The 22,866-nt window shown below is 36.8% G+C and overlaps 2 long non-coding RNA genes and 5 other non-coding genes across 7 annotated transcripts; 1 reads left to right on the top strand and 6 right to left on the bottom strand.

Moving 5' to 3' along the window:
* Positions 1-7,815: 7,815 nt before the first annotated feature.
* Positions 7,816-7,897, bottom strand: TRNAS-CGA. The gene has a single exon. It is a non-coding gene; the product is annotated as a tRNA-Ser (tRNA).
* A 369-nt stretch (positions 7,898-8,266) lies between these two features.
* Positions 8,267-8,348, bottom strand: TRNAS-CGA. The gene has a single exon. It is a non-coding gene; the product is annotated as a tRNA-Ser (tRNA).
* A 161-nt stretch (positions 8,349-8,509) lies between these two features.
* On the bottom strand, positions 8,510-8,591 carry TRNAS-CGA. The gene has a single exon. It is a non-coding gene; the product is annotated as a tRNA-Ser (tRNA).
* Positions 8,592-8,761: 170 nt separating this feature from the next.
* TRNAL-CAA lies at positions 8,762-8,843 on the bottom strand. The gene has a single exon. It is a non-coding gene; the product is annotated as a tRNA-Leu (tRNA).
* On the bottom strand, positions 8,771-9,415 carry LOC111432634. The gene is made up of 3 exons (XR_002708665.1): positions 9,395-9,415; positions 9,357-9,358; positions 8,771-8,846 (listed from the first exon to the last, which is right to left on the bottom strand). It is a non-coding gene; the product is annotated as an uncharacterized LOC111432634 (long non-coding RNA).
* A 4,632-nt stretch (positions 9,416-14,047) lies between these two features.
* LOC111432651 lies at positions 14,048-14,187 on the top strand. The gene has a single exon (XR_002708675.1). It is a non-coding gene; the product is annotated as a small nucleolar RNA Z247 (small nucleolar RNA).
* A 3,736-nt stretch (positions 14,188-17,923) lies between these two features.
* On the bottom strand, positions 17,924-22,866 carry LOC111432633. The gene is made up of 3 exons (XR_002708664.1): positions 22,854-22,866; positions 22,200-22,205; positions 17,924-18,019 (listed from the first exon to the last, which is right to left on the bottom strand). It is a non-coding gene; the product is annotated as an uncharacterized LOC111432633 (long non-coding RNA).

Raw genomic sequence — 22,866 nt, 5'->3', positions numbered from 1 at the left:
TTTTTAAGAAAGTAATGTTATAAGTTATGGGAAATTCTCAACTTTCAACCAAAATTTTCTCCCTTTCCACTACAAATTTCTCTAAATTTCTTAAATAGATTCTAGAATAAGAAAAAAGGTAAGCATCATCTAAATTTCTTTCCCATTTTTATAATTAGAGAAATCAACCGTGAAGATGAGTAGATTGGAACAAGAACCACTTAAAACCATGCTAGGGATAATTTAATAGGAGAAAATATAGGTTTTGACTCATCAAAATGAAGAAACCTTTATTGAGTTATTTTCCTTGGAATGGAAGCCCCAAGACTAAAATCCTCGCAATTGAGTAAAAAAGCCCGTTGTGTATCAACTAATTTTGAAAAAAAAAATCTGCGAGGGAGATGAGTTTTATATTCCTTTTTTCTAGCCAATATTTTCTCTCTTGTTCAAGTTATTCATTCAAAATCCTCCACAAATGAGTTAGAAACTCACCCAAACTTATACTAAGTAAGAAATATAGAGAAAATTATAGTAAACAACTAGATTTCCTTATCCTCCATTCTATCATTGCCTCCTTCTGTGAGTCACCTCTTACCCTTCTCCTTAAAATTACGGTATACACCTCCTCTAATTCATAGTCATGTCCCTCCCTCAAGCATTCTCTAAGTAATCGACATGTCACATCCTCTTAGTCACCTTCATATTATCTCCTTCTCTGAGTCACGCATCAACCTCCTACAAGTCACAGTCATGTCACAACATCAACCTCTATAAGTCATAGTCATGTTGGATCCAACCCTCCTCCAAGTCACCATCATATCTCCCAAGAATGATGGCCAGAAAAAGCTAGAGAAACAAGAAGCCCTAGGCTCTCATAGTGTTCTATTCCTATATGAAATGAACAATATAATGTTGAGACAATTAGGAATTTGCTAGCGTTTCCTTAATTGTGAACTGCCAGAATAAGATCAACATTGGTATTAAATGATGAGATGACATATCAGCCCAAGGGCCTAGATTATAATAAATAATGGTAAAACATGGACTCGAATCCCAGACATGTTTTTCTTTTCATTAGTATAACGGATAATATATAACGGAGATAATTAGGGACTTGCTAGCTTATCTTTAATCATGGACCCTCAAGACCATATCAATGTTGGTATTAAATGATGGACTAAATATCAAAGTAGATGTAGTAGTTTAGGGGTGAGGATCCAAGTTGTGGTTGTGTAGACCTAGGCTTGAAATCCCAACCATTGAAAGTGAATTGAGCATAATGAAGTAATTTTGTTTTTTTTGTTTTTTTTTTTGTTTTTGCAATGGTTTCTTAAAAATTACACATGTAAGTGAGTTACCAGATAATACGATCATGTTACTATGTATGAAATGATAAAGGGTTTGCTAGTTTTTATGCGAGTTGATAGGTATGCCCCAAAAGACTAGATTTTGATCAATGATGGGCTAAATATCAAATTAGTTGCAAATTAGTGGTGAGAATTTCGGGTTGAGCTACCCTTGAATGATAGTAGTCACATTTGGTTTTTAATTTTAAAAAATATTAGTTTTACTTATTTTTTATTTTCCAATTAGATAAGTTCTTAAAAATAACACAAACCATTTGAAAGTGAAATGGAGTTTTATGAAGTAATTACTCAAAATTTGTAACCATCTTAAAGGGGCAGAGTTTTGGGGTTAATGTTAATCTAGGATCCGACACAAAAACATTTATCTCCTTAGTTTTTAGCTACAAATCAACCATGTTAATATAACTCAAAAGCAACAAATACAAATAATAGACCTCAAGTATGACATTTGTAACGATGTACGTCCTTGTTCCACCTCGAGTAGAGTTCATAATCCACCCAACCCTCCCAAAAATGTCAATAAATTATGAGATAATACGATCATGTCTAGTTACTATGTAGGAAATAATAAGAAGTTATAATAAGAGCTCTCACATTATGAACAATATGATTATCATGTCTAGTTACTATGTAGGAGATAATACGATTATGCTTAACTTTATACAGTCAAGATGAGCTCTCACATTATGAACAATATGATGTGGAAATAATAAGAAGTTTGCTTGTTTATTCTTAATCAGTAGTCGTTAAGACGAGATCAACATTGGTAATAAATGATGAGTTGATAGGTGAGCCCCAACACACTAGATTTTGATGAATGATTGGCTAAATATCAAATTAGTGGTGAGAATTTTAGGTTGAGCTAGGCTTGAATCTTAGTGACTACATTTGTTTTTTAATTCTAAAAAACTATTAATTTTACTTATTTTTTATTTTCGAAATAGATATGTTCTTAAAAATAACACAAACATTTGAAAGTGAAATTGTGTTTAATGAATAATTATCCAAAATTTGTAACTATCTAAGAATAAAATTTGTAACCGTCTAAGAATAAATAAAGTTTGATTCTTATTTAATATGGCATAAATTGCAACAACTTGTGATAATTTGAACAACATTTTCATAAAATCATCGTTGAAGTGTATGTTGTATGATTGATGTCTTGGTTCATATCCGGAGTTCTCTTTACGACCCCTTATACAGGTAAAGTTGCTGAATTGACGACCTTCATCTTTTCTGTCTCTCGATGCCAAAGGATGTACAAGTGTTTTGCTTCAATCTCTGTCATGAAGTTGTTGGTGGTTCCAAAGTCAACAATGGTGTTACTGACTGCTTTGTGATTAATCCAAGCATCGACACATATAAGACCGCGTTCCGCTGACTTCTTTATTTCTTTCACTCTCTTTTGTAAAGCGAACAATTACTTTAGTGACCCCATCCGTGGGCTTTCACAACATTCTCAACTAGCAGTATTTTTGTTTCTACCCTTTCATACTTGGCTTTTGAATTCACTCCATGTTTGGCTTTTGAATTCACTCCATGTTTGGCTTGAAATGGGTATATTTTTGAATTCATTTGAAAAAATTTTAACTAAAAAATAAACCGTTTAATGCTTTACGTTCTTCATAAAAGAAGGAAAAAATAATTATAATAGGGAGAAGAGTGAGGATGGAATGGAAACAATAATTTATCTATTATATATAATAGAAGCTTTTGGGAGTGACTATAAATATTTAGTCATATATCTAAATCAAATTGAGAGAGAACCATTCGGGTACATCTACAAAATCATTAATGAAGGATGCTAAATTATAGAATTTGGAGTTGATCTAGTAATATTATGTTGAGTTAAGCTTAAGGCTGCTTATGAACATGTGACTTGATAGTTTCTTTGATTCTAAATAAAATCAAACAATGCTTACGCTGCACGAGTAAAACGTTCATTCCCTTCAGTTGGTGTTTTAAACTTAAGAGAATGTTGAAGTACCTTTTGACATAACTCTCATTCTCTAATCCCTTCGAAGTTTATTTCAAGATGCTCCTACAAGCCTTGACCTTGTATTTTAGTCATATGGAGGAAGACTTTATGAAGAAGATTCATCCATTAGAGGAGTGGAGCAAGTAGATTAAAGCCCCGCCAAAACTTTCTCTATATTTCTTCAAGCTATGTTTGTTTAACCTTTAATTTTGTTTAATTCTAAACAAAATCAAAGTTGATTCCAATGATTCTATTGCATGAATAAAATGTCTATTCCCTTTAGCTGTAAGAGAATGTTGGAGAATGCACACTAAGAAAAGTGAAAAGGGAAAAAAAATGGAAGATAAAAGAAAAAGTTCGAATCTCACCCGTCAACTTGAAAGAAGAAAAAAAAAAGTGAAAATTTTGAACAATTTAGCCACTGAATACTAAAGTGATCAAGCAAATAAGTTTTTCTACCGTAATTGTTAGGATTGCACAACAACACATACTGAATCTAGATGAACACAAAGATAGAAGAGAGAAAATGCATGACAAATACTAGTTAAAAGTTTATTTATGACTTCAGTTATGTACACTAAGAGATAATACAGACAATACATAAAGTACATTTTAAAAGCACGGCCTAATATATGGTTCAGTTTACTATATATGATTTTATTAAATATAACCATCTACTATATATATATATATAACTATCTGCCATATATATATTTACTGGCTTTTTATTATAAATAATGGTTTACTATATATTTTCCATATATAACTTTACTAGGTATAACAATAGAATAAGCTATAATAGTTTAATACATATTTTCCATATATAACTTTAGTATGTATAACAATTGAATAAGTTATAAATAGGTCACAGGCTCCATAACCAACCATTCTCCCACTTGGAGGCTGATCTAGTCAACCAAGAACTTGATTTTCAAACTACCATCAATATCTTCACTGCACTAGAGTGATGGAGACTTCGCACAACCTCATATTTTCAACATCAACACATTTTGTCAACATGTTTGTTGGATTCTTTGCACCCTCGATATTCTCTGAACACATCACTATCTTCCACTAACTTGCGAGTGAAATGGTATCGTCTTCTGATGTGTTTTGTCTTTGATAGACTGGATTTTTCACCAACTATATGACACTCTGACTATCTACATGAAGAATCTTCTCGCGCTGCTTCTTACCTAGTTCTTTATATAGTCTGTCATCAATATCATTTTCTTTCCATTTTAGCTATTGCCACGTACTCAGCCTCAGTAGATGAAGGAGCAACACAATTCTGAAGCCGATACATCCAACTCATCTCATCATCCAAGGCTTGCTCCAACTTGGTTGTATCCTCCAACTGTAGGGCATCACTAAAGGGCTCTGGTTCCTCTTCATCAGTCAACAACATATAGTGTGTAATGAAGGTACATACCTATGTAATACTTTAATAGTTATGGTTGATCCTTTGAACGCCTGCTTAGGTGTCACTTGCTCCACCTCTGGAACCTCAGCAACAGTCTTAGAAGTTTCTCGAGTATCTACTACAACATCACTATGTGAATTGTTCTATAGCTCAACTTCAACTCCCACTTGCTTTGTTGTCCGAGAACCTTTCTTGTCATTGTCCTTGTACATGACAATTTCGTCTAAAGTCACATTATAGTGTCTCAAGATTTTTTTTGTTCTTGACGTCCCAAAACTTGTACCCAAACATATTGGAATCATAGCCTATGAAGTAGCACTTTATAGCCATAACATCAAGCTTGTAACATTATGTGGATCAATAAGAACATATGGGGTACAACTAAAAGTTCTCAAGTGGGAGTACTTGAGTTCTTTTCCTATCCATACCTATTTAGGTAACTTGAACTGCAAGGGTACTGACGACCCTCTATTTATCAAGTAGGCTATTGTATTTACAACATCAGCTCAGAATGTCTTTGACAATCTAGATCGATTCCTCATACTCCTTGCCCGCTCATTCAATGTTCTGTTCATCCATTCACCAACACCATATTGTCTTGCTTTACCTAGGAACTATCCTCGTTAATCTAATTCTCTCAACTACACAAAATGCTTTGGATTTTGACTTTTCATATTCTTCTTCATTGTCAGACTTCAAGCCAGTCTGATTTTCAACTTCAGCTTTCCACTTCTTAAAGGTGGCAAACACATCTGACTTTTGTTTCAAGAAATAAATACACACCTTCCTTTTGAAATCATCGATGAAGGTGACGTAGAACTTTAATCAACCAAGTAATGAAACTGGAGATGGTCCCCGAACGTGTGTATGAATCATTTCGACCTGCACTTTCTTTGGTTCTATGGTAGCATTTGTGAAGCTGACTCGTTTCTATTTGTCATAATGTAGCATCACAAGGACTCATATCAACAAATTTCAAACCTTCTAAATCTCCCTTCTCAGCCAACATCTTCATTCATTTTACGCTCATATGTCCAAGTTTATTGTACCATAGACTTGAATTGAAAACGCTCTCAACAACAACGGTTATGTTTATACATCATGTAGTTGTGTATAAGGTTCCAAATTTTTTGCCACGTTTTACCACCATAGCACCCTTCACAATCTTCTCCAAACTCTTTCCAAACTCTATTGCATAACTTGTGCTATCCACCTGACCAATAGAGATCAGGTTCTTCTTGAGACCAGGAATATACCTTACATCCTTTACTATCCACTTATTTCCTATAAAAGTTTTTATGTAGACATTCTCATTTCCTTCAATCTACCAAGTTTAGTTGTCGGCAAGATATGCCTTCTCCAAATTTCTAGTCTACCTGGGTCATTCCATTTACTTCTTTCGCTTTGGTTAACATTGAGATACTTCTTCCCTGGGTCATTCCAGATACTTCTTCCCTGGGTCATTCCATTTACTTCTTTCGCTTTGGTTAACATTGAGATCACTGTCAGATGAATATCTCTATTGGGTCATTCCATTTACTTCTTCCCCTTTGGTCAACACTGAGAGCACTACCTGATGAATCTCAATGAATTTCCAATTTTTCGTTTGCATATAAGAACTACTTCTCGGATTTCATCAAACTTTAGTTTCTTCTCGAATTTCATGAAATTACCGAACTCAGTTGACTTATATTATAACTATACCGTCTATTATATAGAACTATCTCCTTAACCACTCGGACATGTTTCTCTGTATCCCGTCTATTATGTAGAACTATCTCAGATTTAAAATGTGTGCATAGCCCAACAGATGATTTCGGGATTTCATCAAACTTCAGTTTCTTCTCGAATTTCATGAAATTACTGAACTCAGTTGACTTATATTATAACTATACCGTCTATTATATAGAACTATCTCCTTAACCACTCGGACATGTTTCTCTCTATCCCGTCGCAAGATTCGAACCTACGCAAGCATAGCCTAACAAATTTCAAGTCTGTCTCCTTAACCACTCGAACATATTGACACCCTTATCTAAAGAATGATTCGTTCCTTTTCAACTGTTGTGAGATTTCACAATAAAGCTAAAAAAATTTCACCACTCGAACTACTAAAAATTGCAGGCATAGCCCAACAGATTTCTAGTCTATTTCCTTAACCACTCGGACATACTACACCCTTATATAAAGAATAATTCTTTCCTTGTTCAGTCGATGTGAGATAACAAACCGGACACCTTATATAAAGAATGATTCGTTCCTTGTTCAGATTTCAATAGAAGTGCACCGCTCAACAGATTTCGAGTCTGTCTCCTTAACCACTCAGACATAGTTAAGATTTCAATAGAAGTGCACAGTCCAACAGATTTCTGACATAGTTCAGATTTCAATAGAAGTGCACAGTCCAACAGATTTCTGACATAGTTCAGATTTCAATAGAAGTGCACACCCCAACAGATTTCGACTCCTTAACCACTCGGACATACTACACCCTTATATAAAGAATAGTTCTTTCCTTGTTCAGCCGATGTGAGATATCAAACCGGACACCTTATACAAAGAATGATTCGTTCCTTGTTCAGATTTCAATAGAAGTGCACCGCTCAACAGATTTCGAGTCTGTCTCCTTAACCACTCAGACATAGTTAAGATTTCAATAGAAGTGCACAGTCCAACAGATTTCTGACATAGTTCAGATTTCAATAGAAGTGCACAGCCCAACAGATTTCGACTCCTTAATCACTCGGACATACTACACCCTTATATAAAGAATAATTCTTTCCTTGTTCAGCAGATGTGAGATATCAAACCGGACACCTTATATAAAGAATGATTCGTTCCTTGTTCAGATTTCAATAGAAGTGCACCGCTCAACAGATTTCGAGTCTATCTCCTTAACCACTCGGACTGGACATACTGACACCCTTATATAAAGAAGGATTCAGCCCAACAGATTTCGAGTCTATCTCCTTAACCACTCGGACTGGACATACTGACACCCTTATATAAAGAAGGATTCTTTCCTTGTTCAAGGAATGTATGATTTCACAATAGAACTAAACAAAACTCGTCAACAGCAGGATTCGAACTTACGCAGGCATAGCCCAACAGATTTCGAGTCTATCTCCTTAACCACTCGGACATACTGACACCCTTATTTAAATAAAGAATGATTCTTTTGTTGTTCACAATTCATGAACAGCACGTTCGGATTTAGCCACTTGGACATATTGACACCCTTATTTAAATAAAGAATGATTCTTTCGGTATGATTTCACCACTCGAACTACTAAACAGATTTCTAGTCTATCTCCTTAACCACTTGGACATATTGCACCCTTATATAAAGAAAAATTCTTTCCTTGGTTCAGATTTCAATAGAAGTGCACATCGGACATAGTTCAGATTTCGAGTTTGTCTCCTTAACCACTCGGACATATTGACACCCTTATTTAAATAAAGAATGATTCTTTCGTTGTTCAAGGGTTGTATGATTTCACAATAGAACTAAACAAAACTCGTCAACAATAGGATTCGAACCTACGCAGGCATAGCCCAACAGATTTCGAGTCTGTCTCCTTAACCACTTGGACATATTGACACCCTTATTTAAATAAAGAATGATTCTTTTGTTGTTCACAATTCATCAACAGCACGTTCGGATTTGACCACTCGGACTAGACATATTGACACTCTTATATAAAGAATGATTCTTTCCTTGTTCAAGGAATGTATGATTTCACAATAGAACTAAACAAAACTCGTCAACAGTAGGATTCGAACCTACGCAGGCATAGCCCAACAGATTTCGAGTCTGTCTCCTTAACCACTCGGACATATTGACACCCTTACTTAAATAAAGAATGATTCTTATGTTGTTCACAATTCATCAACAGCACGTTTGGATTTGAACGTGCGGCATAGGAGTGGACATATTGACACCCTTATATAAAGAAGAATGATTCGTTCCTTGTTCAAGGGATGTATGATTTCACAATAGAACTAAACAAAACTCGTCAACAACAGGATTTGAACCTACGCAAGCATAGCCCAACAGATTTTGAGTCTGTCTCCTTAACCACTCGGACATATTGACACCCTTATATAAAGAATTATTCGTTCCTTATTCAACCGATGTGTGATTTCACAATAAAGCTAAAAAATTCGTCGATTCGAACATGGTAGGCATAGCCCAACAGATTTACAGTCTGTCTCCTTAACGACTCAGACATATTAACACCCCTTATATAAGGGATAAGGAAACATTAACACTCGTTAATATAAGGAATGACACCCCTGATACCTTAACCACTCAAGAATGGAATGAAACCACTTAAACCACTCAGACATATTAACACCCCTTATATAAGGGATAAGGAAACATTAACACTCGTTAATATAAGGAATGACACCCCTGATACCTTAACCACTCAAGAATGGAATGAAACCACTTAAATCACTCAGACATATTAACACCCCTGATACCTTAACCACTCAAGAATGGAATGAAACCGCTTAAACCACTCAGACATATTAACACCCCTTATATAAGGGATAAGGAAACATTAACACTCGTTAATATAAGGAATGACACCTCTGATACCTTAACCACTCAAGAATGGAATGAAACCACTTAGACATATTGACAGCAGGATTCGAACCTACGCAGGCATAGCCCAACAAATTTCGAGTCTATCTCCTTAACCACTCGAACATATTGACACCTATGCAGGCATAGCCCAACAGATTTCGAGTCTGTTTTCTTAACCACTCGAACATATTGACACCCTTATATGAACGATTCGTTCCTTGTTCAACCGATGTCAGATTTCATAATAAAGCTAAAAATTCGTCAACAAGCAAGGATAGCCCAACAGATTTCAAGTCTGTCTCCTTAACCACTCGGACATATTGACACCATTATATAAATAATTATTCGTTCCTTGTTCAACCGATATCTGATTTCACAATAAAGCTAAAAAATTCATCGATTCGAACCTAAGCAGGCATAGTCCAACAGATTTCATGTTTGCCTCCTTAACCATTCAAGCATTTTAACACCCCTTACATAAGGAATGATTCATTCCTTGTTCAACCGATTTGAGATTTCACAATAAAGCTAAAAATTCGTCGCAGGATTCAAACCTGATTTCAAGTCTAGACATATTAACACCCCTTATATAAGGAATGATGCACAGGCTATCCTTATATAAGGAATGATTCAACAATAGAATTCGAACCTGTGTTGTCTCCTTAACCACTCGAACACATTAACACCCCTTATGTAAGGAATGATTCGTTTCCCTTAACCACTTGGACATATTGATTTCAAGTATATAAGGAATGATGCGCAAGCTATCCTTATATAAGAAATGATTCAACAACAGAATTCGAACCTGCGCTGTCTCTTTAAGCACTCAAACATATTGACACCCCGCAGGCTATCCTTATATAAGGAATGATTCAACAACAGAATTCGAACCTGCACTGTCTCTGTAAGCACTCTAACATATTGACACCCCTTATATAAGGAATGATTTGTTTCCTATCCAACCGATGTGGGATTTAAGACTAAAGCTAAAAAGTTGTGAACAACAGGATTCAAACCTATGTGGGCAAAGTCTAATAGATTTTTAGTATGTCTCCTTAACCACTCAGACATGTTGACACCCCATATATAAGGAATGATTCATTTCTTATTCAACTAATGATGTCGGATCTCACAACGGTTGGGTTTTATGTCCAAAAACTCATAGTTTGTAAACAAAAACATATTCTATTTTCAATAAAGTTATTATTGTTGTTTATTCAGTAAAGATTGTTATTGAATAAAGTGAACTTTACGATCATTAATCTAAATCCAATAGACTAAGAACACTCTGGCTATGGTATGGTTACTTGAACTATATGTAGAGACATAAGAGTGGATCAAGTTCAAGTATATAGTCAAAATGATCTATAGTATAAGGATAACGCTGAGTACCTTATTCTGGGGACACTATGGATGCGGCCCACTTTTGTATATGATATAAACAATGTGATCACTAAATTGTACATGTGGAGACATGTGAGTGGGGGTGTCCTATGCAATGAGTATTACATAAGATCGGACCATGAAGAAAACCACTCTCACTTTATAATGTTGTTTACTGTTGAGACTGATTTTCTTTTCATTCGATGACTTAGGTAACTCGATCTTAATCCTGAGCGAACCATGAACTCCTGTTTATTCGAAATTATCCTTAGATTTATATGGGTGAGAGTGGCTCGAGTTTGCCGACTCAATAGGCCTCCCATTTCAGGGATAAGACTGGGTGAATAGCTGGGGACGTGGGGTGCAAGATGGAATTTGCTCCTACCCACTTTTAGGGATAGAAGAGGGGTAGTTCCCTTAAGCACTGACTCCAAGTCTTGAACAAAGGGCCCCACCCTCTCATTGGCTTGAGAGGGATTCAGTTTACTTGTTGGACCACAAACCAATTGTTCGTAAGAGGATCAGTGGAACATAAGGAACAAGAAGTAACTTCAGGGGTAAAACGGTAAATTGACCCAACTCTAGCTACGAACAACCTGTGAAGGATCGACTTACTAATCATAATTATATCAAATGGACATAAATATATCTATAGTGAGGGGAGTGCAACTACTAGGCTATAGTGGAGTGTCCTAGTAGTTAACGAATGTTGGTTAACAAGGTTAATGAGTTTAACTGGTTAATCTTGGATCGTTGGAGCCCATGATCTATAGGTCCATTAGGTCCCTCTGCTAGCTCATATCGGACTAAACCATAGAACAGTATGACGAGTGAGTTCAAAGTGTTCGAATTCAAATTAGGGAATATGCGCTACATATATACGATATATTTAACAGCATTTTTGTTTTATTTACTAATTAAACAAAAAGAGAGAATCTAAGATATTTAAATAAGATTTAAATATCTTAATCAAATATGTGTCGAAATTGATTGGGATTGGCATTTGAATTAATATTAAATATTAATTAAATAGTTTAATTAATCATTTAATATTACTTTAATTTGAAATTAATTATTCAAATTAATTGTTGAATTAAAATGAAGAAAGTCAAAATGTTAACTTCATTTAATGGAAAAATCCATGTCAGTGGAATTTTGAGGTGTCAAAATTTGGTTTAACCAAACTTGCATGCTTGCCAAATAAACCCCACAAGTTTGAGTGGAATCTTGAGTGTCAAAATTTGGTGATCTCAAATTTGCATGAACATGAAAACATAACTCTATAAATAGAGTGATCATGGTACAAAATCCCTCCCAAGTTTAGTGAAAAACCTTAGAAAAACCTCTCACAAACATTCTCTTCATATATACAAAATCCCTCCCAAGTTTAGTCACTCACCGGATTCCACAATCCCGTTCTAAGGCCGGAGGTTAGTGGAGAAGACACTAGTGGTGGTTCGAAATCGGTTCGTGAGTTAAAAAGAATTTGAACTACAAAAGGTTAGTATTCAAACTCATTAAGTTTTAATACTTATGAACATGCTAGTTATTTACTATAATTGATGTTCTAAAAGTTCCTAAGATCCAAATTGCTTCCGCATGTGTTATATTAACACCATCAACAACAAAGCTAAAAAGTCGCCAATAGCAGAATTTCTCTTTAACCACTCGGACATATTGACACCCCTTCTCAACAAAGTTAAAAAGTCACCACCACTCAGACATATTGACACCCCTTCTTAACAAAGCTAAAAAGTTGCCAATAGCAGAATTCCTCGTCAACCACTCGGAGATTCATTCCCTATCCAAAGTTAAAAATGTCATTTCGTTCGAGATGTGGGATTTCACAATAAAGCTAAATAAAGTCATCACAACAAGATTTGAACCTGTGCAAGCAAAACCCAACAAATTTCAAGTCTGTCTCCTTAACAACTCAAAGATATTGACACACTTATATAAGAAAAGATTCATTCTCTATCCCACCGATGTGGGATCTCACAATAAAGCTAAAAAGTCATCAATAGAAAAATTCCTCCTTAACCTCTCGGATATAATTATATAAGGAATTATTTGTTCCCTATCCAACCAATGTGAGAAAAATTCCCCTTGAACCACTCGAACATAATTATATAAAGAATGATTCGTTTCCTGCCCAACCGATGTGAGATTTCACAATAAAGCTCAAAAGTTGAATTTCATAGGATTCAATAACACAATAGTAATTTCATGAAAGAATCAAGAGAAGAAAGGAAAGAAAACACAGCTTATAAATAGTGATTATCGAAAGCAACAACTAGATGTTCTTTACTCTTTAGGCTTAGCTACCGTTGGTTATTCTTTTGCAAGTGATAAACTAATAGGAGAGTAAGTAAGCCCTAGGAACCCCAACTTCTCAACCGTAAATGGGTTACAATTTCAAAGGCAAACAGACTATTTTTAAAGACTTTTCTAAGGAAGTTGTAGATTAAACACTCTTGACAATATAATTAACATCCAAATTCTTGAATTGTTTAATGTCGTAGCCTTGTCTTTGGAACTTTTTGATGAATTAGCTTTGTTAAACGAAAAATAGATCACATCTGTATATATTAAGATAATCTAGGATTTACTAGTTTGTTACCAAATCTATGATTTGAAGGGTTTGTTACCAAATCTATGATTTCATGGTTTGCTATTAAATCATATATTTGGAATGTAATCTTCATTATACACATCTATAAATACATGAGGTCGTGACCCATATAGGTCATCGTGCCATTCAATCTAACATGGTATCAGAGTCAAGGTTTATTTTTTAAATGTCTACCATGTCTTCTTCCTCCTCTCCATCCACCATCTCCAACACCGTCACAACTACCATGGCGACTTTTGGCTCAATCCCTCTACACCATGCTGTCACAATTCGTCTAACCAAAAACAACTTCATCACATGGCGTGCCCAGCTCCTCCCCTACCTACGGAGTACGAAGCTTATGGGCTACCTCGATGGCACCAATGCCGCACCTACCTAGCTGGTCCCTTCTTAAACTGCTGCTGGTGCTGAGCTGGTCTCTAATCTGGCCTATAATCAATGGTATGATCAGGATCAACAGGTCCTTAGCGGTCTTCTCTCCTCCATGTCTGAGGAGATTCTTCATGATGTGGTTGCCGCTACTACATCCAAGGAGGCGTGGGATACCCTGCAGCGGATGTTTTCATCATCAACTCGTGCTCGCACTACTCAGATTCGTGTTGAGCTCGCCACGTCCAAGAAACGAGATCAATCTGCTGCAAATTATTTTTGCAAGATCAAAGGGCTAGCCACCGAGCTGGCCGCCGTCGGCTCTGCCTTGCAGGATGATGATGTGATCACGTATCTTCTCGCTGGTCTTAGACCTGACTATGATCCCTTCGTCACCTCAATGACTACCATGAGTGAAGCCCTCACGCTTGATGACGTGTTTGCACATCTAATGGCGTATGAAGCTCGCCAACTACAACACTAGGCTGAACTTCAGTTAAATCCGGGATCTTCGGCCAATTATACTGGTCGTGCTGAACTTCAGTTAAATCTTGGATCTTCTGCCAATTATGCTAGTCGTGGTGGTCAGCAGAAGAATCGTGGGCGTAGGGTTCGTGGTCGTGGTCGTGCTCAAGGTTATGCACCCTCTCGTCCTACTGGTGATCGCCGTGGCCCTTCTGCCTGTTCTTCCTGCCAGATCTGCGGCAAAGTGGGGCATACTGCTATCCACTGCTGGCATAGGATGGATGAGTCCTATCAAGATGAACCTTCTTCTGCTCCTCCTACGGCACAGGCGGCTACTTCCTCTTACAAGAATGACCCAAATTGGTACAGGGACATAGGCGCTACGGACCATATCACTAGTGATCTGGATCGTCTTGCTGTGCGTGAACGTTATCATGGAGGTGAACAAGTTCAAGTCGGCAATGGAGCAGGTTTGCGTGTTTTGCATACTGGTCATTCTCTAATTAATACTGCTACTCGTCCTCTTGCATTGCGTAATATTTTGCATGTGCCTGAAATTTCCAAACATCTTCTTTCCATTCATAAATTTTCTCGTGATAATGACGTATTTTTTGAATTCCATCCTTGGCACTTTTCTATAAAGGATCGACAGTCGGGGAAAAGTCTCCTAAATGAAAGGTGTGAATCTGGTCTTTATCCTATTAAGCCATCCGATGTCGATAATCTCAAGCACGCCTTGGTGAGTAGATCTACTACTCACGCCCAATGGCATGCACGTTTTGAACATCCTTCATCTCAAGTAGTAAAATCAATTTTGCGTCTCAATAATATTTCGTGTGCTAGTGAGTCATCTTTATCAGTTTGTAATGCATGTCAGTTAGCAAAAAGTCATCAATTACCATATACTAGTTCTTCCCATAGGTCTTCATCACCTTTGGAACTTATTTTTTCGGATGTTTGGGGCCCTGCACCTCCATATGTTGGGGGTTTTGAATATTATATTAGTTTCATTGATGATTTCAGTAAATTTTCGTGGATCTATTTGATGCATGATCGTACAGAAGCTCCTCGTATATTTTTGCAATTCCAAGCTCATGTTGAGCGCCTCCTAGATACTAAAATCAAGTGGGTCCAATCTGATTGGGGTGGGGAATATCAGAAAATTCATAACACATTTTTTCGTTCCCTTGAAATTGGTCATCGTGTTTCGTGCCCTCACACACATCAACAAAATGGGTCTGCTGAACGCAAGCACCGTCATATTGTTGAAACTGGCCTAGCCCTTCTAGCTCATGCTCATGTACCTATTAAATTTTGGGACGACGCGTTTATTACAGCCACATATCTCATCAATCGTCTTCCTACTCGTGTCATCGATAAAAAATGCCCTTAGAGCTTCTTTTTCATATCCCACCAAATTACTCCTTATTAAAAAATTTTGGGTGTGCTTATTGGCCTCATCTTCGTCCTTATAACAAACAAAAGCTCTCTTTTTTATCAAAGGAATGTGTCTTTCTAGGCTATAGTTCTTTATATAAAGGGTATAAGTGTCTTGACACCGATTCTAGTCGTGTCTATATGTCTAGAGATGTCATATTTGATGAAAATGTTTTTCCATTCATGAGAGCCCCACCAAATTCTTCTCCAATCATGCAGTCGACGCATAATGCCCCTGATTTGTGCACCTTGCATTTGGGTAATAGCAGTACTAATTTGGAGAATGATCACATGCATATGCCTGGGCCTATTAACTCTTTGGATGTAGAAAATTTGATGTCTACATCAGATTGGAATTGCTGCAGCAATCCTCCACGTCGCTGCCATGCGAATCAGCGTTGGTTGTTCCGCCACTGATTGAGGCCTCGACTCCTCCGCCAGCAGATGATATTGCGCAATGCCCAGTCGAATCCTCGACTGCTGGTCAACCAACTGTTGTAGCATCGGTTGCTCCCCTCGCAACGGCTGATACGGCTGTCCCCTCAAATGTGGATCCTGCACCTACTACTCATCCGTATGGTACTCGATTGAAGCACAATATCAAGAAACCCAAGGTGCGTACAGATGGAACAGTAACAAATCTTGTAGCTCGGTCTTCTGCCTCTGAACCTACTTCACATATTACTGCTATGGAGCATCCTCTATGGCGTCAGGCAATGAACGATGAATTTCAGGCACTTCAAAAAAATAAGACATGGCACTTAGTTCCTCCTCGTGCTGGTCTTAACGTTATTGATTGCAAATGGGTTTTCAAACTCAAGCAAAAGCCAGATGGCTCTATTGATCGCTACAAAGCACGCCTGGTTGCTAAAGGTTTTAAACAGCAGTATGGCATTGATTATGATGATACCTTTAGTCCAGTTGTTAAGCCCGCTACCATTCGGCTCTTATTATCTCTTGCTATTTCTCGTGGTTGGGCTATTTGGCAGATTGATATTCATGGCTTTCTTAATGAAGATGTTTATATGAAGCAGCCCCCTGGATTTGTGGATTCTCAACACCCTGGTTATCTCCGCAAGCTGGATAAGTCGCTTTATGGCCTTAAACAATCTCCGCGTGCCTGGTTTTCTCGCCTTAGCTCCAAACTATTACAGCTGGATTTTACACCTTCAAAGGCTGATGTCTCTCTTTTCATTTTTAACAAGACGGGCATTCAGATGTATATCCTCATCTACATTGATGACGTTATTATCATCAGCTCATCTTCTACGGCTACTGAGAAACTTCTTACACAGCTTCAGGATGATTTTGCCGTCAAGGATCTTGGTATTTTGAGTTATTTTCTTGGGATTGAGGTCCGCCATACTTCCCGTGGACTTATTCTGACACAACATAAATACATTCGAGATTTATTAGCCAGAACCAATATGCTCACCTCCAAAGGTGTGCCCACACCTATGCTTCCCAGTGAGAAGTTGTTATTGAATGGTGGTGAAAAGCTCTCACCTGAGGATACTACTCGCTATCGAAGTGTCGTTGGTGCTCTCCAATATTTGTCTCTGATATGTCCTGATATATCCTTTTGTGTCAACAGAGTGTGTCAGTTCATGTCCTCTCCGACTTCTATACATTGGGCGGCAGTCAAACGAATTCTCCGTTATCTACATGACACTATTGATATGGGTTTATGTCTTACAAAGTCCAGCACTGATTTGTTGAGTGCCTTTTCAGATGCTGATTGGGCTGGGAATCCTAATGATCGTCGAAGCACTGGAGGCTATGTAATCTTCTTTGGTGGCAATCTTATCTCTTGGAGTTCGAGGAAACAATCGACAGTTTCTCGTTCTAGTACGGAAGCCGAATATAAGGCAGTTGCTGATGCCACTACCGAATTAATTTGGATCCAAGTCCTCTTGCGTGAGCTCGGGATCTCGCAAGCGCGAGCGCCTAGCCTATGGTGTGACAACATTGATGCCACCTACCTATCCGCCAATCCAATCTTTCATCGACGGATGAAGCATGTTGAGGTTGATTATCACTTTGTTCGTGAACGAGTATCGACTCGTCAGCTTGATGTTCGACTCATATCTTCCAAGGATCAGCTCGCCGATATCATGACAAAGCCACTGCCAGCTCCTTCTTTTAGCTATTTTAGGCGCAATCTGAACTTAGTAGTATATTGTCCAGATTGAGGGGGGTGTTAAACGTAAAATAGATCATATCTGTATATACTAAGATAATCTAGGATTTATTAGTTTGTTGCCAAATCTATGATTTCATGGTTTGTTATCAAATCATAGATTTGGAATGTAATCTTCATTATACACATCTATAAATACATGAGGTCGTGACCCATATAGGTCATCGTGCCATTCAATCTAACAAGCTTATGTCTCTTTGATGAAAGACCCTTAGTAAGTTCTTCCTATGTTGTACACGATGAAGTCATAAGAAAAAGGGAAAATCGTTGGTGGAATATGAAAGGTCTTTCATTCTTGTGATTGCGTCGCCTTACTTTGTGTCATTTACTTTAATTGTGGCTACCAAGCACCATGTGAGGAACATGACATGATGTTAAATTGATGAGATTCCAATAAGTAAGTTAGAATAGAAGGGATGGAGGAAGACAAGGTAGTTGTAACATCCAAGTAAGTTAAGGCACTCAGACAAAGTGAAAGATCAAAAAGAAGAATTAAGAGATCCAAAGATGGTTCAAAGAAGATATTTTCAACCCTTTACTAAGGTTTCATAAGGATCCAAAAACATTGGGAAAAAAAAATAATAAGCATAAAGATAATTGTTTAAGAAAAATAAAATGTTAAAAGAAAAATACTAAAATTGTACTAAGTTAAAATATAATTATGAAAATGCTCTTAACATATTCAATTTTAGAATTGATAGGCAGCACAAAATTGCTCATATTATAAGATCTAACTATTGGATTGAGCTGAAATTTGAATATGTTCAAGAAGGCTCGAGATTCCTTAGATCCAACAACTAATATTTAAAATAAAGGTAGGTAGCACCATCATATGAGTAGATATTTTCGACAGACAGTTCAGAAACTTTGAGTTAAAATTTAGTACGACTCTAGAATGATCAAAGACAATGCAAGCTTCACCTATAAATAAGAAGTTGTGGGCAATGTTTTGGGACAAGAATCATGTTTTGAGAGTTCCTAGAACTCGAGATTCAAGCTCTTTTTTTTTTCTTCTCGAATTTCTTCTGAATTCGAGGGGTATGATACACTATTTCCTCTCAAACCAATTTCTACATCTTCTAAAATGAGTTTTCTAACAAGTTTCATGAAGGATTTTCAAATTAAAAGTGGGCAGAGTATGCAATGAGAACCTACAAATAGATTGCTTACCGGTTGTATTTATATACTCATCCTTCAGACAATTTTTTCTTCGAGGTGTATGATGTTGTTGGATGAGGCGAGAAGTACTTGAGAGCTAGGTAGGCACAGAAGCGTGTTGACCCAAGGTGCATGTCTTGTCCATTTATTTCTGTAGTCTGTTATATCATATACATCTTTTGTATCTCTGTGCCGTTTGTTCTTTTAGGAACAAATTGAACACATATATTACATTAATTTTCGTTGTATAATTGAATGTTTTAAAATCGCGCAAAATTTTATGGTAGTTTTCTATCCTATTCTCATACATTCATGTTGCGTTGCATAGTTCATTAATCATGTCATGTTTAGCCTTTACTTTATTAGCCTATTAGAGAAAATAGACTAGATTGAACTGGTAGCATACCGATTAGCATTATCCTCAATCCCCTCAAGAGTTCATGATGTGTTCCATGTTGCACAAGTATATAACAAACAATACACACGTGATTGACTAGGAGACGCTCTGATTGGAGGAAAGATTAATCTATGTGGAGAAATGTCACAACCCAATTTTTTAGGCTTCAAAACTACAACAGTGATAAAAAGACAAAGACCAGAAGAAAGTATAAGATAAAGTAAAATAAAATAAAAGATAAATGAGGTAGAATTTAAATCAAAATAGACAAACAACCCCACAATTAAATAAAAAGGAATCTCATTAGAGGATGGTGCTATTCAAATTTATTTTCAATAGAGAAATGAGTTTGAGATACAATTACAAATGACTCAAAACATAAAGATAGACCGATTCTCCAGAATTACCCACTCTGTGACCGCACAACTCTCGAACACCCCTCAACCTCAACAGATAACATGTGAACACTTAAAAAAGAATGGATAAATGGTGAGTATAAAAATACTCAGTAAACATCCTACTTGTTGGGTCTCAACCCATGCTTAATCTAGCAGGTATGCACAAGTTTTACTCTGAGCTCTAGAATTTTAAGGCCTAGTCTCTACTGCTATATAGGCATCTGGGGCTGTCTTGAAGTTTCAAGTGTTACTTAAGTTGCTCAGGAACCAACTTTAGGTTCACAGGAGATGGTTCACCCTTTCCTGGCATCGTGGATATGTCAAGCGACAAGTCTCTTTAGGGTGAACTCTTCTGTTCTTTGACTTAAAGTAGCTTGCTTTGCCTGTGTAGTGTAAAACCGATGACTTGGGTTGAGGCATGACGTCGTAGAATTCTCTCTCTTGTGTGGTAGTATGATGTGTACTTGTCTACTCATCGTTCATGGGAGGTTGGCGGGTGAACTTTCCTTCATCATTATATATGTCACCTATGGTTGGGCTGGGGGTACTAAGATTACCCACATGATTCCATTGCCAATCTCAAGATAGATCTGTTAGGTAGGATAATCCAATTTAACTATCAGGTCACACAACCCTAATTAGCCCATGGCTGACTCGGTAGTACGGGTATCATAGTAAAAACATGAAAATATGGGTATAAGAGGGGAAAGGGTAGCGGAGACTTTTATTTCATCATTAAACTGGTGACACCGTACATACTTGGAGCTCTACTTGGTTCTTAAGGGCATCTAGGCAGTTTAAACCTTGTCTCTCTTTTCTGGGACGACTATGACTAACTCCTTGAACTAATCTACTCTCCAGGTACACACAGGTCTATTCCTGTGATCACCCGCTCATGATCCTAGGGTATAGGATCTACCGAAAATGTACTGACTTAGGGCAACTTGCAATCACTTTAGCTTTAGTGCCCTAATCTTAGCTTGGTTCTCTTGTGTATGCTTCGCTAGGGAGATTATCCTGTCGATCACCTAGAGCATGGTATACATAATCTAAACATTTGTGCAAGCTTACAAGGGAGATATCCTATCAATCACATAAATCACTAAAAACATAAACTAAAACATTCATGCAAATAAACAAGCTCAATGATGAGATTATAACGATCAATCACATGGAGCATAGATGACAATAGTCCATCCTAGAAAAAAATTTAAAGTACAATTCATCACAAATATTATCATAGAAGTATTTTGATACTTTCTTACATCTTATATAGCTTACTCATCCATATTGCCCAACTTGTATTATAGTCCTGAAAACAACATGAATAAAAAAATCTTATCCTAGGGGTATAACGATAATATTTCATATTATACATACAATGCATTCTTATAAAAAAATTGCTCATTTGAAGTCTTGAACATGCATTTTCTAGCCATTTAAGATAAGAAAGGCTTGCATGCTAGCACGTCCTAGTGATCCCTACAATTATTACTTGTCTAAAGTTTTGTTCGTTACTTACATGGATGATGTATGCCTTCTTGAACTAGTTTTTCTGCGTGTTAGAGGCTCTAACTTTTCTAAAATTTCTCTAGTGGGTCTTGATCCAAGTATAATTAGGGCTAGATCAAAATCGAGACAAAGAAAGTAATGTTATAAGATATGGGAAATTCTCAACTTTCAACCAAAATTTTCTTCGTTTCCACTACAAATTTAACTAAATTTCTTAAATAGATTCTAGAATAAGAGAAAATGTATGCACCATTTAAATTCCTTTTCCATTTCCGCAATTAGCTTTAGTGGGGAGGCTTTCATAATTAATGGTCTAATTTTCTTCCATAAATAGCAGTGAAGATGAGTTGATTGGAACAAAAACCACTTAAAACCATCAACTAACCGGAGAAAAAATAGGTTTTGACTCTTCAATTGCAAACCTTTATTTAATTATTTTCCTTGGAGTTGAAGCCCCATGACTAAAATTTTCTCAATCAAACCATCAAGAAATCGAGTAGAAAAGCCTTTTGTGTATCAACTAATTTTGAGAAAAAAATCTACTAGGGAAATGAGTTTTATATTCCTTTTTTCTTGCCAATCTTTTCTCTCTTGAAACAAGTTATTCATTCAAAATCCTCTACCTACATGTTGAAACTCACCCAAACTTATACTAAGTAAGAATTATGGAGAAAATTATGGTAAACAACTAGATTTCTTTATCCTCCATTCTATTATTGCCTCCTCGTACGCGTCACCTCCTACCCTTCTCTTTAAAGGTACGTTATACACCTCCTCTAATTCATAGTCATGTCCCTCCTCCCAAGCATTCTCTAAGTAATCGACATGTCACATCCTCTTAGTCACCTTCATATTATCTCCTTCTCTGAATCACGCACCAACCTCCTACAAGTCACATTCATGTCACAACATCAACCTCTTTAAGTCATAGTCATGTTGGATCCAACCCTCCTCCAAGTCACCATCATATCTGTTTCTCCTAGTTGACTCCATGTGTCGTCCACCAAGTTGCCACATCAACCATTTTAAGTTAGAACCATGTCTCATCTTCAATCCTCCTCCAAGTAACTGACATATAACCCCTCCAAGCCTCTTAGTCATTACCATGTTGCCTCTCCAAGTCACCTCTATGTCGCCCCCTTTATTGGGTTTTATGTCCTAAAACTCATAGTTTGTAAACAAAAACATATTCTATTTTCAATAAAGTTATTGTTGTTGTTTATTCAGTAAACATTGTATTGAATAAAGTGAACTTTACGATCATTAATCTAAATCCAATAAACTAAAAACACTTTGGCTATAGTATGATTACTTGAACTATATGTAGAGACATAAGAGTGGATCAAGTTCAAGTATTTGACCTATAGTATAAGGATAAGGCTGAGTACCTTATTCTGGGGACACTATGGATGCGGCCCACTTTTGTATATGATATAAAAAATGTGATTACTAAATTGTACATGGGGAGACATGTGAGTTGGGGCGTCCTATGCAATGAATATTGCATAAGATCGGACCATGAAGAAAACCATTCTCACTTTATAATGTCGTTTACTGTTGAGACTGATTTTCTTTTC

The sequence above is a fragment of the Cucurbita moschata genome, unplaced genomic scaffold (genome assembly GCF_002738365.1).
Source record: "Cucurbita moschata cultivar Rifu unplaced genomic scaffold, Cmos_1.0 Cmo_Scf00039, whole genome shotgun sequence".
Taxonomy (NCBI): Eukaryota; Viridiplantae; Streptophyta; class Magnoliopsida; order Cucurbitales; family Cucurbitaceae; genus Cucurbita; species Cucurbita moschata.
The sequence above is the reverse complement of the archived record's forward strand: the minus strand, read 5'-3'. Positions and strand labels throughout refer to the sequence as shown.